We start from the raw sequence: 7567 nt of genomic DNA, 5'->3' as shown, positions 1-7567 counted from the left end.
GTTGTGCTGGTAGTTTTAGAATGGCCTTGTTTGTGATCATTTGGGTGAATGCACAAAAGTGAGATTGCTGGGTCATAGAGGAGCTCTATGTGGAATCTTTTGAGGAACCTCCATACTGCTTTCCAAGTGGGTGAACAAGTTTACACTCCAACCAAGAATGCAGTAGGGTTCTCTTCTTGCCACATGCCCTCCAGCATCTGTTGTTGTAAAAATGTGGAAAGCTTCACGAATTTGGGTGTCATCCTTGTGCAGGGGCCATGCTAATATTCTCTGTATTGTTCCAATTTTAGTGTATGTGCTGCCGAATTGAGCACAGAACATTTTTTATATATAAATTGGAATTGATTTTCTTAAGCTAGATAATTCAACAAAAAGCAAGTTCAAAAGAATTGTGAAATTTTAGAACCATGTATTTCTTACATAAGCACACATTTAAGAATAAAGTCAAGATTGATATGACAAAAACAAAACGAATCCAGATGTTTGTTGTTCAAGAGATGTGTAGGAGGAGGAATTCAATTATTCTACACAGGGCACCTGTCATAATGAACACTGCAGCAAGTGTTAAGGTATGTAAAAGTTTTAATGTTTTAAATGTTTAATTTTGGGAATTTGCTTATATATGCCAAAATTAAGACTGTTTGACAGGTCATAACACTTTTCCATAAAGTATTTAAATTTATGGTAGCTGACATATACTACTAAGTATGTACATTTCAGAGTTTGTAGAAAGTTTATTAATGAGAAGATGCAAAGTCTTTGTGTAAAGAAACAGAGCAAAGAGTTAAGACTTTAACTACATAGTTTCTGTTGAAACTTTAGGGCTTCTTTTCTTTATATGTTAGCAAGGAACAAATGATGATATAAGCCATGTACCAGTGGTGAGATGAGACATAAATAGTTATCATACAGTGTAAATTTAAAGGGTACTCATAGCCTATAAAACTCTTGTTGAACATCATAATCTTAGCCAGTTTTAAATGTACAGGATTATGAGCAAATAGCAAAATCTAATATATAGTATACTTCAAATACTGGAAACACTGGTATTTGGCTTTTATTTTATCAATCATTAATATTTAATTATTGGTTTTCTTTATTTGTTGCATTGTTTCCCTTGTTGCAATATAATACAACTTTTTTAAGTTGTCATTATGAGGTATTTTGAAAATGTTACTGGGATGACCATTTTTTATAGGTGCATGTGAATTCACAGAAATCAAAATTAAGAACAAAATATTCATGAAAAATTTTCTCAAGTAGAGTCTGAATCAGGAGTGTTGATTAATGTCCATACATAAAATCTTAGCCTTAGACTGAAGCAGTGGTTTTACAGAGTTGAGGTCACAAAAGTGAGAGACTGTGTTTTTTTTAGTTTTTTGGTTTGGTGTTTGTTGGTTGTGGGACTTGAACTCTGGGTCCTGGGTGCTCTCCCTCAGATCTTCAGCTCAAGGCTAGTGCTACCACTTGAGCCACAGCACCATGCCTATTTTTTCTGCTTATATGGTGCTGAGGAATCAAACCAAGGGCCTCACGCATGCAAGGCAAGCACTCTACCACTGAGCCACTTTCCCAGAACCCGAGAGACTGTTTTTTTAAAAAATCATCTGAACAGGGGAGTTCTGGGAAGAAGGCGGAGGAGAAGCTGGAGGCTAAACAAGCTCTCGCATAGAAAGCAGTTTTAGAGTTCCAGTAAACAGTCCTAAGCCAGATAATCACACCAAGTGTGCCATCACAGGACAGAGAGTTAGGCCCTAGAGGGAAAATCCAGGCATGGAGACATATCTGAGCTCTTGCCAACAGCCGCCACCACTGCAGCAACAGCCATGGTTGCGGTGGCAGAAACTGCCATACCTGAATCACAGAGATTCTGTGACAAAGGAGCCAGACACAGTGGGTGAGCGGATTCTACACAACACCAGCAAGAACTGACAAGGAGCGACATCTTCATCCTGCAGTTTGCAGACCAGAGACGACCCAGGAACCAAGATGGCATGAGTAGAAGCCTGACTTTTTCACTCCTCAGGGAGCAGAGGAGGGAAGGCCACCCCTCCCCCCACCCAGTACCGGAGATCTCCATCTTGGATACCGACAAAGCTCTGCCGAGCTGCTAAGTCCAACTCAGGCCTTGGAAGAAATCTAGTCATTTAGCAGGTCACAAGAACCTAACCTGACCTTCCAGACTCAGCTCCGCCTAGGGAAAAGTCACCCAGCTCGGGTGCCAGCCCAGGGAGTGGCTTTATTCACTGGGTAATTAAAGCCAGAGGCTGCCCCTCCCTTTAGCAGCCTTCACAATCAATTGAAATTCAGTAAATATAAACCCTGAGAGTGGCTCCAGGCTGGGCTCTGAGAGTTTCTCACAAACTAGCCCCCGGGAAAAGCTACTGTTTGCTGAAAGGCCTCAACTCTACCCAGAACCTCGCCTCATCACAGCATCTCCAAACATGAGGAAAAAACCATCTCCCTCTTTTGTGATACTCAATGCAGATCTCCCTCCCGTTGAACTAACCTGGGAGGAGGATGGCAAAATCCTGGGTAAAGCAGAACATTTTTCTGCCTGTCCAAACAAACTGACTTAAGAAACCAACCAAGCCACAGGACCACAAGCAGACCAGAGACTCCAACAAGACACTAGTTATGGACACAAGGGAGATACAGGATTTTTCCCAACCCTCCCAAAAAATAAAAGAAATTTTCTTCTTCTTCTTCTTTTTTATACCTTTTATAAATATTTTTTCTTTTCTAAAACTTTTTTTAATTTTTAATTTTTACCTTTTTTGAAAAAAATTGTTTTCTAGTAACTTTTTTTTCCTCCTATAATTTTTATTTTAGGGATACATGTGTGTGTACATTTTTTTTCTTTTTAAAAAATTTTTCTTTTTGTTTTTTGTTTAGCTCTACTGAACTTCTGATCTTTTTTTCTTTCTTTCTTATCCTTTTCACCTTTTCTTCTCTTTCGTTATTCTTTATGTGGCTTAATTGTTGTTCTGCACATACTCAGATAAACCTGTAGTTGACTATTAGACCCTATCCCCATTGTGTACACACTTAATCCACAAATTTATTACTCAATTCAAAAAATCTGAGACCTAAATTCCTTAATAGCAGTACTACCTCTTTAAACCTATATAATATTTTAAGTATTTTTATTTTTAAGTTTTTCACATCTCCGTTATATCCCTCCCGTTCTCTCATGATATTCAGATTCTTTGAATACTTTGTTCTCGAATCTGCATAATACTTTTAATTTTTACTTTTCTATTATTTCTGGTCTATATTTTTCCTTCTCTGCTTTTTTCCTCTCTCTCTACTTTCATCCAATCCAACCTATTTCCTGCTTTGAGATTAGGACTTAGTTAATTCTCTTTTTGCCTTCCCACATCACTCTATTCCTAATTTCACCCACATATCTCCCTAACCCTAATAATTTCTGGTTTTCCAAATTCTTCTTTGCAGTTTGTAGCCTATTAATATATAGTTGTTTGATGTTGAATAGAGATATCTGTTGAACTAGATTGTATCTGCAGATTATTGACTGTCCAAATTCAGACTTTGGTTGATGCTTGCCTTAAGTTAGTGTTCTAGCACAAAACTGCTGTTATTTTCATTCCAAACGGGCAGAGTAAGCCAGAAAACCACAAGAAAAATGGCAAGTCCGGGTATCTCCACTCCCACTCATGATAATCCGGGTACAGAACAGATAATGAATAATCCAGAGGAGAGTTCCCAAATAGCTCTACAAACACGGCTGGCAAACATGATAAATGAAAATATTGAAAACATACAAAGGACTCGGTATGCGCATGATATGGAGAGAGAGGAGGCAAACAGAAGGTCAATGCAGGAAAAGATTGAAAATATACAAAGGACTCTGTATGAGCGTGATAGGGAGAGAGAGGAGGCAAACAAAATGTCAATGCAGGAAAAGATTGAAAACCTACAAAGGACTCTGTATGATGGTGATAGGGAAAGAGAGGAGACAATCCAAAGGTTAATACAGCAATATCATGAGCGTGAGGAAGGTACTCAAAAACTGATACAGGATTTGCATGAGCAGCCTGAGAATACTCAAAGAGAAAGGCAGGAATGGCATAAACAGGCTGAGAATACTCAAAGAAAACTACAGGAATGGCATGAACGGGAGGAAGCTAAGCAAAGAGTAATACAGGAATTGAGAGAGCAGGATGAGAATACACAAAGATCACTAAAGGCATTCATGGTATCCATTAACAAGAGCTGAAGGAAGTCAGTGAGACCACAAAGGGAATGCTGAATGGAACCCAACAGAAGGAATGGGAGTCCACGGAAACCATAACCAATCAACTAAGTGATTTGAGAATAAACACTGAACACCAAATTAAGGATGTAAAGAAGTTCATACAAGATCAAAAACAACGCTTCAACAAAGAATTTGAAGCCATCAAAGCTGACCAATTTTTTTTTTTTTTGCTTATGTGGTGCTGGGGAATTGAACCCAGGGCCTCATGCATGCAAGGCAAGCGCTCTACCACTGAGCCACCTTCCCAGCCCCAAAGCTGACCAATTAGAAGGAAAGAGATAAAAAACAAAGTAGAAAGTCTTGACAGCAGGTTAGACCATGCAGAAAATCGAATCTCAGGAATTGAAAACAGCCTAGATATTATAGAGAAAGAACATACAACCATCCCAGACAAGTCCAAGAAATATGATATATCTATCCAACACTTGGAAGACACCACCAGAAAGCCTAATCTAAGGATAATGGATGTAGAGGAGCACCTAGAAACAGAAGTTAATGGTCTAGGAAATTTGTTTAACAGGATACTAGCAGAGAACTTCCCAAACATGCAAAAAGATAGGTCTATTCAGATACAAGAAGCTTTTAGAACTCCAAATAGACCAGACCAGAATAGGACATTCCACCGTCACATTATAATCCACACAGGATCAACTCAGTCCAAGGAAAAGATCCTTAAAGCTGTCAAAGAGAAAAGATTAATCACCTATAAAGTGAAAGCAATTAGAATCACCTCAGATTTCTCAGCAGAGACAATCAAAGCAAGAAGAGCCTGGAATGATGTATGCCATGCCCTAAAAACAAAAAACTATCAATCAACAATACTGTACCCAGCTAAACTCTCCTTCATACCTAAAGGCCAATAAAAACCTTCCATAGCAAAGAAAAATTGAAATAATACATCTCCACCAAACCAGCCCTACAAAGGTTCTTAAAGATGTCCTATACATAGAAAAAAAAAAAGACCACAATAAAGGCCAAGAAACTGCACCCAAACTGAGAATCCAAGAACCATATGAAGAACCCAGTTTTCGCAGCCCCCAAGAAGGTGGATAACATGGGAGGAACTCCCAAATACCTCTCAGTCCTATCTCTTAACATTAACAGACTTAACTCTCCAATTAAGCGACATAGACTGTCTAGTTGGATTAAAAAACAAGATCCTTCTATCTGCTGCCTTCAGGAGTAACATCTTGCCCGTAAAAACAAACACATTTTCAATGTTAAAGGCTGGAACAAAATCTACCAAGCAAATGGTCCCCATAAACAGGCAGGAGTTGCAATCCTATTATGAGATAAAATAGACTTCAAATTAAAATTCATGAGAAGAGATAAAGAAGTCTCTACATACTAATTAAGCAATCTCTCCTTCAGGAGGATATTACAATTCTAAATATCTATTTGTCAAAAAACGGAGCACCCAAATTTATCCAAGAAACACTACTTTCCCTCAAATCCCACATCGATCCAAAGACATTAATTTTGGGGGATTTTAACATATCACTCTCCCCACTAGATAGATCAATTTGGCAAAAACTCAACAGACAAACCACAGATTTAAACAACTGCATAGATCAACTAGATTTAACAGACATCTACTGAATATTTCACCCAGCAGCAACAGAATACACGTTCTTCTCAGCAGCACATGGAACATTTCTAAAATAGACCACATTTCACGCCACAAAGCAAACTTGTCCAAATTCAGAAACATTGAAGTTATACTTTGTATTCTTTCTTACCCCAAAGGAATAAAATTAGAACTCAACAACAAAAGCCAACAAAAATGTCTGCTAACACATGGAGGCTGAACAACACACTGTTGAATCACGAGTGTGTCATGGAAGAGATTAGAATGGAAATTCAAATGTTCATGCTATTTAACAAAAATGAACACACAAATTACCACCTCCTCTGGCACACAGCAAAGGCAGTACTCATAGGCAAGTTTATAGCTCTAAGCTCCTACATCAACAAATTGGAGAGATCTGAAACCAACAATTTAATGACACACCTAATCCTCTTGAAAAAGAATAGCAAGATAAACCCCAATTCAGTAGACGGAACAAAATAATTAAAATTAAATCACAATTAAATGAATTGGAATCCAAAAAAACTATAGAATGAATCAACAAAACAAAGAGTTGGTTCTTCGAAAAAATTATCAAAATTGACAGACCCTTAGCAAATCTTATCAGAAAAGAAGAGAACACACCCAAATAAATAAACTCAGTGATGAGAATGGAAACATCACCACGGAAACACCCAAGACTCAGAACATTATAAGGAAATATTTCTCAAAACTTCATGCTAATAAGTTTGTGACCTTGGCAGAAATGGACCTTTTCCTAGCAAATATTGACATGCCGAAACTAAACCAAGATGAGTTAAACCATCTTAACAGTCCCATATCAAGCATTGAAATAGAAACAGCAATGAGACCTCCCAGCTAAGAAAAGTCCAGGACCAGATGGTTTTACAGCGGAATTCTACGAGGCCATCAAAGCAGAGCTCACACCAATACTCCTCCAACTCTTCAATGAAATTGAAAGAGAAAGCTCACTACCGAACACATTCTATGAAGCCATCATAACCCTCATTCCCAAAACCAGGCAAGGACTCATCAAAGAAAGAGAACTATAGACCCATTTCTTTGATGAACATTGATGCAAAATTTCTCAACAAAATTTTGGCCAATTGACTTCAACAATTCATCCAAAAAATCATACACCACGATCAATCAGGATTCATTTCAAGGATGCAAAGCTGGTTCAATATACGCAAATCAATTAATATTATTCATCACACCAACAGGTGCAAGGATAAGAACCACATGGTTATCTCAATAGATGCAGAAAAAGCATTCGACAAGATCCAACACCCCTTTATGATGAAGGTTTTGGAAAAAAATTAGGAATCCATTGAACATTCCTCAATACAATAAAGGCTGTATATGACAAACCTACAGCCAGCATTATAATTAATGGTGAAAAAATAAAGCCATTTCCTCTTAACTCAGGAACAAGACAAGGATACCCACTCTCTCCACTTCTCTTCAATCTAGTATTAGAATGCCTAGCTACAGCAATAAGACGAGATGCAAAAATAAAGAGGATCCAAATAGGGAAAGAAGAAATAAAACTCTCCCTCTTTGCAAATGACATGATCTTGTATTTAAAGAATCCCATAGACTCCACTCCCAAATTACTCAAGCTGATTCAAAACTTTGGCAAAATAACAGGGTATAAAATTAACCCTCAAAAATCAGTCTTTTCTGTATGCCAACAATGA

General features: G+C 37.8%; 1 non-coding gene across 1 annotated transcript; it reads right to left on the bottom strand.

The window, feature by feature from the left end:
• Positions 1 to 207: 207 nt before the first annotated feature.
• Positions 208 to 314, bottom strand: LOC122098195. The gene has a single exon (XR_006145684.1). It is a non-coding gene; the product is annotated as a U6 spliceosomal RNA (small nuclear RNA).
• Positions 315 to 7567: the final 7253 nt, after the last annotated feature.

Source organism: Dipodomys spectabilis, unplaced genomic scaffold, assembly GCF_019054845.1.
Source record: "Dipodomys spectabilis isolate Male_0828 unplaced genomic scaffold, ASM1905484v1 ptg000463l, whole genome shotgun sequence".
Lineage (NCBI taxonomy): Eukaryota > Metazoa > Chordata > Mammalia > Rodentia > Heteromyidae > Dipodomys > Dipodomys spectabilis.
This window is presented reverse-complemented; position numbering and strand designations above follow the sequence as displayed.